Here is a 16455-nt window from a genome sequence, read left to right on the forward strand (position 1 = left end):
CCTCTGTATGATGTTACTAGAACATGTTTAAGCCAAGACAGCCTAACCTAGGTAAAGGTGATAAACAGGTCTGTCCTAAACAAAAGGAATGTGGGTTTATCTCAATTTCCATATTAGTAGTGAACAAAGCTATTGAATTAAACCAGCAGGGACTATCCTCGTCCTGAACGAGAGAGAGAGAATTAGCATGCCTCTTGCACCCCAGAAAGACACAGGAGACTGAATCCCCAAGAGGCCTTCTTGACTTATAAGACAAAGACATCTTCCCTTTGGACATACGAGGAAGAGGGAGAGACCCCATATTTACCCTTCACCTTAGGAGACAAAGAAACCAAATTATTCGATCTGTGTGATGGGTCCTGGCCAGTAAAAGGCTGGAAAGGAGACTGTGGGTGAGAGAAACCACCTTGAACAAAGACTGCATCTTGCTAGATTAGGTTTTAGACTTTTAGATAAGTGTTTTCACTTTTATTTGCTTGTAACCATCTTTATCTCTGTCTCCTTTGCTTGGTATCACGTAATCCCTGCTCTTCTGTTAATAAACTTGTTTTACTTTCATAATAAATCATCAGTGCTGTGTAAGTTCAATAAAGTGTGTGCTAGTAGAAAGCTGACAGGTTGCAGTGTTTTACTGTCGTTGTAAAGGCAGCGAACAGAACCATTTCTCTGTGCGGGTCCAGAGAGAGAGAGACTGGCCCCTACAGTAGGAGGATTAGGAGGCAAATTTGGGGCTGGGAGGGTCTTAAGGTCAGCCTGCAAGAAGTAAACAGGTGGGCAAAGCCAGGATGAGGCTTCTGGGCTGCTGGGGTCAGAGGGACCAAAACTGAACAGCCACGAGACACCCCCAGTCACAAGACAGATGGTGACTAAACCCCTTACTAGCCCCAGTGAACCCCAAACATCACAGCTGTTACCTGACAGAGGTAACATTTTATTTCACCATTGAAAACGTTCACAACTTTAGTGCAATTTGACAGGGATTCTGTGGAATCCATATGAAGCAATACCTGGGAGTCTCGCCTAACCCTACTAACCAATTACTTTTTCTTTAGCACTCTTATCTTATTTTGACTGTCCCCAAAATACTCCTCATTTCACTTCACAGATTTAGTGGAGAACTCACTTTAAAAAGAGTCTGTTTAATAAGGAACATAGTTTTTGACACAATCCCTGATGATAGTCTCATAAGCAAACTAGGGAAATGGGGTCTAGATTAAATTACTATAAAGTGGGTGCACAACTGGCTGAAAGACCATACTCAAAGGTAGGTGTTATCAATGGTCCTCTGTCAAACTGGAATGGCATGTGTAGCGGGATCCTACAGGGGGTTGTGCTGGGTCTGGTACTAGTCGATATTTTCATTAATGACTTGGATAAGGGAGTGGAGAGTATGCTTATAACATTTGCAGATGACACCAAGCTGGCAGTGGTTGGAAGTACTTTGGAGGACAGGATTAGAATTAAAAATGACAGAACAATTGTAGGAGCCACACTTCAAAAAAAGATGTGAAAAAACTGGAGAGAATCCAGAAGAAAACAACAGAAATGATAAAAGGTTTAGAAAAGGTTAAAAAAAAAAGGGAGAGGGGGGCATGTTTAGTTTTGAGAAAAGACGACTAAACATGGAGGGGACCTGATAACAGCCTTCAAATATGTCAAGGACTATTACAAAGAGGATGGTGATCAGTTGTTCTCCACATCTACTGAAGGTAAGACAAGAAGTAAGTGGCTTAATCTGCAGCAAAGGAGATTTAGGTTAGACACTAGAAAAAAATTTCTAATTTAGGCATAGGTTTCAGAGTGGCAGCCGTGTTAGTCTGTATTCGCAAAAAGAAAAGGAGGACTTGTGGCACCTTAGTGACTAACAAATTTATTTGAGCATAAGCTTTCGTGAGCTACAGCTCACTTCATCGGATGCATTCAGGTGAAGTGAGCTGTAATTTAGGCATAGTTAAGTACTGGAATAGGCTTCCAAACAAGGTCAGGGAATCCCCATCATTGGAGGATTTTAAGAACAGGTTAGACAAACACTTGTCAGGAATAGCCTACATATTTTGGTCTTGCCTCAGCATGGAGGGATGGACTAGATGACTTCTCAAGGTTCCTTCCAGCCCTACATTTCTACGGTTCTATGAGAGTCATGGCCTTCTTGAATGGCTGTTTGAAATACAAAATGAAAAATCTCTCTGTGGGAAGCTAGCTCAAAATGGGGAGGGCATTTTGAAGAATAAAACAAGTAAAACCCTCAAGAAAAATGTAAATAAAGAGTAATCAAATCTAGAATATATACTGTTTTTATAAATTATTGAAATAATGTAATAACTACACAAAGAAACAATGAACATACGTTAGGAAATGTACCCTTATAGCCAGTGATTTTACTTTGACTTTAAATCAATAACAGTCTTAAATTGGCTCACAATATGGAAACTAATAAGGACTATGGGTAATGAAAATGATATTTAAATACTGATCACTTCAGAATTACAGGCTCAGGCTCAGCATCTGTATCAGAGAAAGCACAAGCCATAAATCTTAATATATTTTATGTAATGTTACATCCACACAATATGGGTTAATTGCACACTCTTGATTTGCTAGTCACCACAACTTTCCTGTGACTAATGTAACCTTATCCCTCGATTCTCTAAGCAAACCCTTCATATTAGATACAAAGATCTATTAGAATACAGAGCTATATCTATTACATGAGAGAGAAAGAGATCTTTGACTTAACACCCATTCTAGACTAGAATACTTCAAGCTCGCTTTACAATCCCCAGTTAATTTTTGACACTGGTGGACTTTCAGTATCTTTCACTGTGTACATACCTATCCAAGTGGAGTACTCTGCAAGATATGTACAGTCTGACTCTCCAGTATGTTTTAGCTTGTGTTTTCAGTCATACCTGCACAAAGTAAGTACATAATGGGTGTAATGAATCAGAATGGTCAGTTTTACAATCACTTTGCTCAAGTGTGAATGATTATGCAAGATGTAAAGCTGTGGGAATTCAGATCCACAGAAAGTATTTTCTTTATGGTAGTTCATGTGTTTCCTTCCACTAACGTGAGCTGATTGGGGGAAAAATAAGCAGAAACGGGCTAGTAGCATGGGTCCATACCACACACCCTCATGTAGGAACTGTCCCCTCTCCCCCTCTCCACTCTGTAGGATCACACCTCCACTGTTGTACAGTGAGCATACCAGGGGTTGAGCCAGAGGAGGTCTCTGTCCCATAATCCCCTAACCCCCTCGCCACCCCCCCCAACACCACTTTAGCCCTGTAGGAATTTTCTTGCACAAAATAATGCTGCTCTGTTCAGCTTCAGTTTGTGAAAACACCCACCATGAGACGGAGCCACCATGGGACCAGCTCTGGAACCATGCGCTGTCATGGGGTAAGGAGGACCAGGAAGCAGTTTGGAGACCTTTATATGACAGTTTCTGCCCTTCAGAGGTGTCCTGAGATCTGGAAGACTTATTTTTAGGCATGTAGGACATTTTGTGATTTGTTAAGTACCATCTTTTCTCACTCTCTGGGACAAGAGGGCAAAGCCTGTCCCATGTCCTGCCTGACAGATGAACATGATGGGAACTCCTTATGTTAAAACTCAGTTTTCTATCGCTGATGTGGTTATTTCCCATGTACTGAAGGGGGTGGTATGACTTTGTACAGGCACATTACCCATTAAAGGCTGAGGTTAAAGGGATTTTTACAGCTTGTGATAGTTTTCTGAACAGAAGTCGAATAGCTTAAATCATTGCAATTGGATTCTGTACATAGACATGAAACCAATGGTAATTTGCTTTGCAAAAGTGGAAAAACAAAATTTTCTTCTACCCTGTCTACTTTTCCCTAAGATTTTAAATTTTATTAACATAGTAGAAGTTCCCATTCATCCTTTCTGAAATTCCACGCAAGCCTTTCTCACAATGTTTATTTCTACAGAACATTATTTCAGTTGTACACATTGCTTCCAGAAGAACTCTATATGCCTGTTAACCATCTACCAGAGCACACTACTTTTTCCCTTTTGATATTTCAGAGCCTGCACCTGCCCTATATTAAACCCAAAATAACACGAGCCTAAAGCAATTGTCATGTTGCTTCATTTTCAAAATTTACTGTAGGAAAACATCCTTCATATTTACAAAACCCAATGTCACAAGGAAGCTTTGGAAAGAACTGATTCATCTAGTTGAGATCCTGCTTACCGTTGTTGCACATATATTTGCCCTCCTGAGCAATCAGATACACGGCTGTCTCCTCTAGATTTGGTTTCCCTTCTTCTATTTGTGCCTATAAAAGTGTAATTTTTAAAGGGCTTAGAAAGTCATGGACAAGTTTATCCTTTAAATTTCAAATCCTGCTGTTTGTTCATGTACAAGGCAGAAATGTAATTGGGGGCATGAATCCATTTTACTTGCACACATTCTAATGCTAAAGTAGTTTTCACTTGGAGGGGACTTAAGGGAAGTCATAGAACCAAAACCAACATTTCTGCTAGAGAACAAGGCTGAACAAGTGCTGTCCTGGCTGAGCCAATCAATGAGCACAATTATCAAAATGTATGAAAATAATAATAAAATAGTCACACTTTCTGGGTGGGATTTTCATAGGCACTCAGAGCTGGCTTAACTCCGCTCCCACTGAAGTGAATGGGACCTGCAAGAGTATAATTGTTTTCCAATGAATTGTATCCTGTATGAAACACAGTAGTGATCATTGAGTCTTGCAATAGTAAAATACTCAGATCATGAACTCATAACACTCAGTACAGCCAACCCACTCTTACTTCCCAGAAATAACCCAGTACAATATTGCCTTGAACTGTTTTTCTTGTATTCCACCAGCTAGCAGCCTGTCAGTTTTCCATGCTCTAAAGTCTTATGCTGCATTCTCCAAATCGGAAGGTATTACACCTATTCTTTAAACCAATTATCTGTCCCACTTTTAAACAGAATTTCACTTCATGTAAAACATTTGTCAAAGGTCTGTTTTTCCCCATGCCCTCCTCTTTTCTCTCTGCTGGTTCTTCATTATGGCCATGCCTAATTGTAATAAATTGTCCACCATTTATTCTAAAGCATTGTATAGGGCTTTGTAACATGCCCACCACTGACATACCTACAATTGGAAACAGTTAACTCTTTAGGGCCGCTCCCTTGTTTCAAACAATGAATTGCATAAGGAACTGGCCCTCGGTGCCAATTAAAAATAAAAAAGGTACCCATTAAAATCTGAGATTGCCAGATTGGGGGTTTATGAAAGGGTCCAGTCAAAGCTCCAAATAGGGAAGAAGGAAATTCTACAGAGTACAGATAATAATAGGACTTTCACAGCATTTAGGGCAGAAGCTCTGCTAAACCTGGATCCTGAATGCGTTACTCTTAGGTTGGGATCTTTCAAGCTTCCCCTCTCTATACAATCCTCCAATTTGTTGCCTAACATTACCGCCAAAAGCTGGCTTTGTCAGTATTCATAAATTAATTCCTACACATTCTTTTTAGAAAAATCCAGATTTTAACTATGGGCATGGAAGTATTAAAGATTTTTTTCCCAAAAGGACATGCATATAAATTCAGCCCTTACTTCTGTCCTGTGAGCCCACTATTTTTGCATCATGGCAGTTTCTCGTGACTGGTCTTTACACAGACTCCATCAGCAGAAAATGCTATAATATTCCGATGAATTTTCTCTCTCATCAGTCAGCCCCCAATTCCAAGAAATATGCCACCACGACACTGTGCAAGCATGAATTCCCTCACTAGGTTAAAGAACCTGCTCTCAGTACTCATGAGCAATATGCACAGTTCTGAGTTTAGTTTGCCATAGACTATAGCCATGTCACGTCCAGTCTCCTTCAAATGATCCTTAAAGTTACCCCAACTTTAGCTCACATTTCCCAGTACACACTGTTGCATGTCAGAGGTGCCTTACCTCCCAGCTTATTTGCATGAATATTTGAGTACTTTGTATTTCTTTCTGATGAGCTGGATGCATCTTTGAAGTCCACTTACATGGACGGGTCTGAATTAATGATTTTACTTCAGTTGTTATAGATCCCCTCCCTAGACTATGCTGATCATGATGAATGAATGCTTTCTACAGATGGTTTGACATATCAGTTGACAAATGTTGCATATGTGCATTGACAGGCACCTTCTTTGGATCCGGTGTAAAAAAAACCTGTGTATATCAATATCTGAATACCTGCCGTATGTCTAGAAGGGATCAATTTAAAGCTTCGGAATGGTGTAAACAAGTCACTACTTTGAATGCTTTAATAATACTTTATACTCCCATAATCCCTCTCTTCTAAGGATCTCTATGAACTTTATAAACATAAAGGAGGCCTCAGAACAGGCCTGTGAAATAGGTAACTGATACGTATTGTAACCAAGGCACAGGGAGATTAAAGGCCCGATTTTCAGAAGTCCTGAGAACTAATTGTGATAAAGTTCTGACATACAGATGTGCTTCCAAGAAATGAACATTTTATTTCCTGCCCCCAACCATAATTTCTAGGTCAAAGCTCGAAAGCCAAGCACCCCCGTGTCACATGACAGTGATCCTAATCCACTAACTAACAGTTATCGTTACATCTTTCCTTTCAAACAAACAAAAAAAAACCCTAATAAACCAGTGAGTTACTGTCTCTGATGCTCTATGCCTTTTGTAATCATGTCACATGAGCAGGATCAGTAGGCACTTTCCAATGGTTACTATAATACCTACCACTCCAGTGGAAGCCAATGGGAGCTGCAGGCAGGGTTGCTGGAACAATTTTTACAGTGCGGGTGCTGAGAGCCATTGAACCAAACTGTAACCCCTGTATATAATGGAAACCACTTCAAGCCAGGGGGTGCAGCAGCATCCCCCACACTCCTAGCTCCAGCAACTATGGCTGCAAGTCCTCAGCAACTTTTAAAATCAGGGCCTTAGTTACTTGCCCATGGTCATAGAGTGAGGATCGAGCTGGATAGATCTGATCGCTCCCAAATCCAATTCTTACCACTAGAAGATACCCCATTTAAATTATGAGCACATTCAGGTGCAATTACCATTTGATATCTCCAAGCTGCCAGAGAGGAGACTGGACCATGAACCGCCATTCCTTCCAGTTCTGCATCCAGAAATGGGGAGGTGGACTGATGGTGACAGTTTCCTCCCCACCAAGTCTCATTGCTGGAAAAGTTGATCATGAGTTGCTACAACTTGGTCTATCACTACAAAGTTACGTCGATGTAAGCTGCCTTGCATCAACCTAGTCGTGCATGTGTCTGCACTTAGATTTGTCTCTCACTGATGCAAGTTTCCCATTATGCTGCCGTAGTTAACACAACATCCCCAAGCAGAGTTGAGCCAGGGTTGATACGCTACGGTTGACTTGCAGGTTCAACAAGCCCAGGCTTGTCTCCCTCTAAAGCCCATTGAGAACTCAATATCAGGACTTCCCTAAACCCCCTTTCAACATTCCACATGGCATCAAGCGTCTCTGCACTCCCCCTACCACTTGACCTCAGGGGACATTAAAGACAATCACAGCTTCAAGGAGTGACCTGTGAAAGCCACGGTTAGTATATGTTTAACTGAAATGGATATGATTGTTCTTTCTCCTTCATAAGTTCTGTTCTCTTAGTTTATTAAGTTTTTTAACGTTTTAAAGATTCATGGGGGGGAGGGGTTGTGCTGAATTCTTTTACAAACTACATTTCTATTATTTAAACCATAGCTCATCTTTATTAGTTTGTAACATCTGCAGGTCTGAAAGCAACCAATTACTTATTAGTGACAATGTGTACAATTCACAGAATAAGCTACAAACAAAATTAACAGATGTATTGACAAGGTTATGTTCCTACATATACAGCACCCACCACACAATTCCTAATACACCTAGAAGAGCAGGGCCAGGAAGAGTACACTACAACAAAACAATACTGTGACTCACTATTAAAATGGTCTTTCAAAGCCTCCCTGAACTGTTGTGCTTTTCTAATAGCCTTTATGTCTAGCTGTGCAAACTCAGACAGATACTCTGCCTCCGCCCTGCACCATGGCAGGAACTTTCCACTTTGGTTTATATATATTGTGTAGGACTGTCAAGGTTCCTCCCCCACTCTGAACTCTAGGGTACAGATGTGGGGACCTGCATGAAAAACCTCCTAAGCTTATCTTTACCAGCTTAGGTCAAAACTTCCCCAAGGTACAAAATATTCCACCCGTTGTCCTTGGATTGGCCGCTACCACCACCAAACTAATACTGGTTACTGGGGAAGAGCTGTTTGGACGCGTCTTTCCCCCCAAAATACTTCCCAAAACCTTGCACCCCACTTCCTGGACAAGGTTTGGTAAAAAGCCTCACCAATTTGCCTAGGTGACTACAGACCCAGACCCTTGGATCTTAAGAACAATGAACAATTCTCCCAACACTTGCACCCCCCCTTTCCTGGGAAATGTTGGATAAAAAGCCTCACCAATTTGCATAGGTGACTGTTAGGGGGCTTATTCCTTCACCCACTTACTTCCCTGGTCCTTCTCACATGAACAGAGAGCAACAATACCCGAAGTCCGAAGGTGCAAACAATTCGATGTTTATTGGGGTGAACTTCCAGCAAGCTTAAATACAAGTTCCTTTTCCTTATTTCCGAATCCCAACTTACTTCCTGTTTGCCCCTAATTTATATAGTAATATTCTTAGCTATACCTTAACCAATCATTCTACTAAAATTTAACTAACCAATCCTAACATATTGTAACATGATTATGTAACCAATTATATCCCACCACCTTAATTAGTTTACACCCAGCAAAATTAATTATACAGCAGACAGGAACAATCACAGAACCAGACAAACAATAGCAAAGTGGGAACTATAATGGCAAGAGAATACAGAAGTGAGGATTTCACATCCCAGTATTGATAAGTGAGTTCTTGCCAGACAGGATGCTATCAAACTAAGTTTTCTTTTACATTTTCTAGGCACTTCCCTTTCTCTGGAGCTGATAGGCACTATCAGGACAGGATTGTATTCCTAACAGCCCAATAGCACCTTCTTTCCATGTGACTACTTTGGAATGTGAGGATGTGACCGGTCGCTTTCCAGCTTATGGCTGCCTCTGTTGCTTAGCCAAAGGCCTTAGCCTAAGAACAGGGCCCCAGACTGTCACAGTAAGAGAAGGACCTTACATTGGCAGACAGTGATTTTGATTCTTTCTTTTATACCTCTAACTAGCCAAGTGATAAAAATACGCCTAAATTCTTAAAGTACAGGCCTTTACAGACAGGCCTGAATATCTATATCCTAACAATGACCACAGACCCAAACCCTTGGATCTGAGAACAATGAAAAAGCATTCAGTTTTCTTACAAGAAGACTTTTAATAAAAATAGAAGTAAATAGAAATAAAGAAATCCCCCCTGTAAAATCAGGATGGTAGATATCTTACAGGGTAATTAGATTCAAAAACATAGAGAACCCCTCTAGGCAAAAACCTTAAGTTACAAAAAAGATTCACAGACAGAAATAGTTATTCTATTCAGCACAATTCTTTTCTCAGCCATTTAAAGAAATCATAATCTAACACATACCTAGCTAGATTACTTACTAAAAGTTCTAAGACTCCATTCCTGGTCTATCCCCGACAAAGACCAGCATATAGACAGACACACAGACCCTTTGTTTCTCTCCCTCCTCCCAGCTTTTGAAAGTATCTTGTCTCCTCATTGGTCATTTTGGTCAGGTGCCAGCGAGGTTACCTTTAGCTTCTTAACCCTTTACAGGTGAGAGGAGCTTTCCCCTGGCCAGGAGGGATTTCAAAGGGGTTTACCCTTCCCTTTATATCTATGACAAGGACACAGCAAGCAATTATAACCCTTGGGATATTTGGCTCACTGAAGGCCAATCTTGTGAGTAAACACTGCTAGCATCCCTTCAATCAACCAAAAGCACATTCAAATGTCATTCTGCACCTGCTGAGCTGGTAGTTGAATTGTTCCTTGGTGCTTTCAGAATGCCCAGTGGACAGCTTCATGAGCCAAAGGAGCAAGAAGTAGGCTTGGTTGCCCAGGATCACTACTGGCATTTCAACATTTCCAACAACTGTAATCTGCCGGTCAAGAAAGTCCCTGCTCACAGCTCTCTGAAAAGTCTTGTGTTCTTAAAGATGCGAGAGTCATGCATCTTCCCTAACCATCCCAAATTGGTGTCAGTGAGGTGTCCCCCAGGATCCACCTATGCTTGCATAACCATAGAAAAGTAGCTCTTTCTGTTGACTTACTCTGGGGCAAGATGGTCTGGCACCACCACAGTTCGGGAACCCCATTGCTGCAAATCCATCCACTATGTCCTGAACATTACTGATAGTTACATAGCAAGAGGCAATTAATGGCCCTGCACACCTGTATGACAACAACCCCCGCCACTGATTTCCCGACTCCAAATTGACTTCCGACTGACCAGTAGCAATCTGACACTGCAAGCCTCAGTAGTGCAACCACCACTCACTTCTCCACTGTCAATGCAACTCTCATTTTGGTGTCCCTGTGCTAGGAGGCAGGGGCAAGCTCAGCGCACAGATCCAGGAATATGGCCCTGCACATCTGAAAGTTCTGCAGTTGTGTTCGTCATCCCAAGCCTGCATTATGATGGAATCCCACAAATCAGTGCTCGTTTCTTGGACCCAGAAGCAGCTTTCCACCATCTGCAGAGGCTCCATGAATTGTTTCTCACTATGTCCCACAGCAATCTGTCCTCCAAGAAATCATCTTCAACACTGATTTGATTCTTCTTGCGACTCTGCAAATACGGCAGGATCGCGCGTCCAGCGCTTGCGACGCTCATGACAATAGTGCAGAGCTGCACAGGCCCCATGCTTCCATCAGAGGTAGTGGATTATGGATTTTGAAAAAAAGGCTTGAAAATTATGGGATACCGATGACATTATGGGATGGAGAAAGTTGCAAACTGGGAAGTTCCCCCTCTCCCCCCCCGTGCTCCCAGTCACCCCAGCACAACTTGTTTCAGGCTCATCATGCATTGCCAAAAATTCCCAAAAGACAGTGGCAAGTTGCACAATGGGATACTTACCAAGGGCGCACCACACTGTGCATTGATACAAGCACTGCTGGTGAGTATGTGCATTGGCGACATCAGGAGCCAAGTATGCACATGTACACGCATGTATGTATGTACTAACTGTGGTAGCTGATGTAACTTGCATCAACATAACTTCGTAGTATAGGCATGACCTAAGCCAGGGCATCACAGGGCCCCAAAATAATAAGACCATCAAGTGGTCGCTTGCACTGCCTGTGCCCTAAGGCTGGTCCTGTTCACACTCAGTTCCTCCTAACTGAAAAGCTATCTGAAATGAGCCTATCATTAATAGCACTGTGCTTTCTGTTTTCATGGAAACCTATCCATACCTTTTTTACCACTTTCAACATTGAGAGAGTTCCCACAGCAATAAGGATTGAATCCTATATATTTTTTATTTTATTGCAGCAAAAATGATCAAGAACCACATGGGGTTCTTTTGTTTTTGTTTTTATTTTTTGGGGATGTGGGGGTAATAACTACTAATGTTTTGTGAGCTTGCATTGTAAAAGAAGAGCATTTTCAGAAATGGGCATGTGATCTTTCTCCCATACTTTGTTTTGGGGCACATCATCTGGGTTTGGCATTGTCTTGCAGCCACAGGGAACTGTCCCATTAAGAACCCCTAAGAAAGAAATAGCATGGATCATTATCTTCATTGACCAGGCATTAACACAGCAACAAGAGTCCAAGAGAAAGGAAGAAAAGTAGTAGGGGAGAGAACACATTCTGTGTCAAAGTCTGCCACATTTGTAAATTATACCATAAGAATACAGACACAGCATCATGCATACTTCTCTTCTGGTGCATTTTTATCATGTAGCTGGATTTTAGGAGTACGCAAGGAAAAACGATTCTCCACAACTCATACCTACAAGCCCTGGCAAGAAAATGCACAGAGTGATTTAACAAGTCATTTCCACCTCTATTTTCTATGATCCAATGAACAAATTATGGGTTTATACAATTATTTCTATGTATGGCCTTGAAATATGTAACTTTCAATGGCAGTGAGGAACAGAAAGTTTAGATACTGATTCACAGTACTTGTCTTAGTACTCTTTTGTGATCTAAAGAACAGTCAGGCTACAATGTTTATTTACAAAAAAACCCTCTTAATTTATATAATACCTTATATAAATTTCTATCCATTTTTTTCCAGCCTTGAAGCATTAACCTTCCCAGCATTGCCACACCATGGGCATTCAAGAACAGCTGTAACAACATGTAATGTATATAGAGCAAAATTGCTCATCATGGTTACATAAAAAATGTATTTTTGTTTACGCACAGCATATCCAAGACCAGACTTATGACTGGGTAAGAGAATCAGTGAGACACAAACAGCACGGTGCATAAACTGAGCACCAAATTACACTTACTCCCACTCCTCCAAAGCATCCAGAAGACTAGGGGAGAAAAGTAGCCTGGAATATCTGAGGTCTAAGTGCCTTAAGTGCTTTTAAAATAAAATAAAATAAAATAAAATAAAAAAAACACAAGCGATTAAGAGAAAGGGAAGGGAGGGAGGAAGAGGAAAGCCCCCGAACAGCAATTTCTGTTTTAAGGATGTGAAAGACACAGAGGAGAAGAGTCCCCAAGCACTCGCTTAAAGTGCTTTTGGTATGAAATAAAAGAAAGGAAAAAAAACATCCCCCAGAAGAAAAGCTGCTCCCATAAAACGTGGTTTTGTTACTGAAGCAGCCCAGCGTTAGCCAATGGACTATTCAATGAGGGGTTTCCTAAAGGTGCTACTCAGCTATGCTTAGCCTATTTGGACCCGTTTGTTCATGTTGAGGAAAATCCACAGGAGAATAAACTAATCGCTTTTCCATACAAATCACAACTGCTTTGCTTTAGCAGTTCCTTTCCTATCCTATCCAGTCAGGCAAAACTCCTAGGAGAAGTGACAACCACAACCAAAGTAAACAGAGTATTTGTCGGAGTTTTAAAGGCTAGCCTAGAAGCTTTATCTCATACCAACCCTCTGAGCAAAAGCACATTTTCCTGCTCTCCGACTATTTCCATTAATGTAGATCAGAACACCTGGTGGCCAGTTGCTAGCTGAAGATAATTAGCCTTCAATTATCACCAGTTATATTTTCACCTGTCCCCTTTGCATATCCCTGTAACTTCTAGCATGTCCAATTAATCTGTTATGACCCATCCCCCCACCAGCAGTGAGTGGGGAACTAGCCCCTCTGCTATGGAATTAACCCTCCACTCTCCAATTGCCTAGGCTGTTTCTCACTCAGCAGTAGTTCAACACTTGAGTACATGGCTTGCAGCAAATGCACCCAGTAACAAGACACGTGTCCTTCTTCCTTAATCAAGGGAGGCCATTTCTGGTGAGACCTGACACCTTTCAGTCCATCAAAAACTGACCAAAAGACAAAATATTCCAGTTCCCTTGAAAAACTAGAAATCACCCCACATCTTTGGGGACACCACATCCTTGCCCTCCTACTAAAGCTGGGAGGTGAGCACCCCTGCTCAACTGCTAGAGTAAGAATCTTGCAACCCTCACACTGGTCCCGTTTTATCATGTGTTGTCCCCCGAATTCATCTGAGTCCTTGGTTCAGTAGCTCCGCCCCTTAGGCTGTGGGAGGGGCCTTCAGGAACTCAATAGTTGCGAGAGTAAGAGCAGAGTACTGCCTATCACCTAGCTTCTGAGAAAAAGAGGGCACTTTAGCCTTCATTTGACTGCTGGGAGAGCAAGGTGCTCCATTTTCTATTCCCTTCTAAAGGTGGAAAGTCCATTCTCTCTCTTTTCTTGGTGGCATTCCCCTCTCCTGCCTACCCCACGTCAGGAGGCATTCTGGAAAATCTTTTTGTTTTGGCCCAGATCCCCAGTGAGAGAGGCCAGAAGAACTAACCCATTTCTTAAGTGCTAAAAAAAATTACATTTTCACCAAAAAATTATTGAACAATTTAAGTTTTCATTCATTTTCTGCAAAGCAAAATATTTCCTGGTTTTCAGTTTTTGGAGCCATTTCCCCTTAAACAAAAGGTAAGCTTTGCTGGGAAAAATTTGGAGATGTGAACATTTGGAGTTGCAGAGATGTGTCTGATGCACCTTGACAAAGCCATGCCCACTGGATGGAGAAGCAGAATCTACAACATGGATACAAATTTCATTGTGAAATGGCTTGGATGCAGACAATGTGGTTTATTTTTATAACCCCTTCAGTTTTCAGTAAACTCCAGTCATGGTTGTGACAGCCCAAGGAAATTGAAGTTTTCCACACAATTCTCACTAATACAGCCTGCCACTTGGTCTTATTGTTATTAGAATAATTTGCTCCTAAGTTCTGAAATGAACTCTGTGCCCAAGTAATTAAAGCTCTTAAAGTTTCTAGTCCTTTGTTTAAAGAATTCGTCCTTGTGCTCTCTATGCCCCATCAGCTACCTAATTAGCAGAGCCTTTGCGTGATTAAAAATTCTCACAGAGATTCTGCTGGATATTTGCCTCTCTTAATGAGTGTTTGTGGACAGCTGGGAGCGGGAGCTGGTTCCCTCCTCCCAGGACCTCCAATGAATTCCGCAGACCTCTGTCAGGGCCCAGGAGTGAAAGCTGTCATTTCAGTAATGTGGATGAAAATTGGTCAAAAGCACCGTGGTCCTTGAGGAATGAAAGGCCTTGAAATATAAATGAAGATGAATATTCATATTTGATTCAATAAGTGCCAACTATTAATATACATGTCTGTCAGTAAGAAAAGTCAGAACTTATTCCATTGTGCCTGGCATAATTTGGATCCTAATTCACAATTATCCTGCTATTCCTTGCATTACTTTCCAGGTAATTTTTTTAATTCAAAACTTGCAGGAAAACGTGAAGAAGAAGGGGTAATGGAAGGGGTAATTATTTCTACACACAAAAAAATACGTTCTCTCTTCAATCTTTTTGCTAATTTGCTGTCTATTAAGACTTACGTGTGGTTGTTATACAGTGGATTCTAGCTATCTTGCTCTCTTTTAATATCAGTTTTTAAAGCTGCCCATCTTATGGCTCTAGAAATGTATCAGATTTCTTTATGGGAATTCCCTTTCTGCTCTTGCCCTGCATCCTCTCTTACTGCAACTTCACTTATATTTTCTACTCCTAAAAACTACAAATTTTCATGTTAATCTGTCAATAATGAATTTTTAACAGCAGAATTGCATAATTTAATTGAAATATCAAAAAACATTTAAAAATGTCTTGGGTACATGCCTGTTGCTTTTTGGATATGTTTGGGAAGAGTGAAGAGAAACCTCTGGTGCCAGCTAGCTCTGTTACTGTCAAGTGATTATTAGCTTTCTGAAATAAAGGCTGGGATTAGAGATATGGCTGGACCAAAATTCATGGCAAGACATTAAGTCTATATACTGGCTCTTAACCTGGTGATAATTACTCTGATTTATTGCAGTTCAGGAGATATTAACTGGGAAGTGACCCAACTGCTCTATATTATTATGTAATGTAACATCTTATGTTTACAGACCACGTTTCATCCGAGACAACCCAAAGCACCTTACCTACCTGAACTGAGATACAAACTAGACACTCTTCCTCCACTGCTGAAATTCACACACCTCTGAGGAGAAATACAGGAAGCGTAGAAACAGAGGACAACACACCACTGCATAATCACTCAGGTCAAGAAGTGAAGAAGACCATATCCAACTGAAACTTTGGAGAGATGCAGAGGAATTATATCATCAGAATGTTACTGGAGGACCTGGAATTTGGTCTGGATTACAGGACTAACATCCAAGGAAGAAGTGCCAGGAGAATATTAGCAACTTCAAGGAATTAGCACTTTGGTCTAATCCAAAAATTAGCCTCACAAGCAGCAGTTACCTCAATCGTCGTACTGGGGCATTAGTTCCATAATGTCTCAGGAGTAAGAGTACCACCTACTTAATCACAACTACCACTTGCTACAACACCTAAATGTTGCTTGGAGGTTTCTTATTTAAATTGTGACCTTAGTCAACAGAGGCACTTTTATTTATTTACCACGAATCCTTAATTCCAGCAATAAGCACTGGGTCAAATCCTGAGATTCTTATTCAGTTTTTATCAATCTCAGGTCAAATCCTGAGATTTTTATTCAGAACTTAGTCAAGTTCTTACCAATTTAGAGTGGGATTTTGCCTGAGTTAGGGTTGAGTGAAAAACACATATGGCTTCAGGGTATAGTATGAAGAGGAAACAGCCTGATCCTCCACTACTAACATTGATGTGAACGTGGAGAAATTCCAGAGGTCAATGGAGTTATGCCAGTGTAAGTAAGAGGAGAATCAGGTCCCAAGTATTTTGACATCAGCCACTAAATTCTCCTGTCACTTACACTGGTCC

At 41.1% G+C, this 16455-nt stretch overlaps 1 long non-coding RNA gene across 1 annotated transcript in view; it reads right to left on the bottom strand.

Moving 5' to 3' along the window:
- Nucleotides 1-2830: 2830 nt before the first annotated feature.
- The window catches only part of LOC311521609, a 34417-nt gene continuing 20792 nt past the window's right edge, over nt 2831-16455 (bottom strand). The window contains exons 2-3 of the long non-coding RNA XR_014711932.1: nt 4220-4304; nt 2831-2909 (exon numbers count right to left, since the gene is read on the bottom strand). This is a non-coding gene — a long non-coding RNA (uncharacterized lncRNA). The remainder of the gene's footprint in view (nt 2910-4219; nt 4305-16455) is intronic.

This window comes from Lepidochelys olivacea (assembly GCF_965140295.1).
Source record: "Lepidochelys olivacea isolate rLepOli2 genome assembly, chromosome: 6".
In the NCBI taxonomy this organism is placed as follows: Eukaryota; Metazoa; Chordata; order Testudines; family Cheloniidae; genus Lepidochelys; species Lepidochelys olivacea.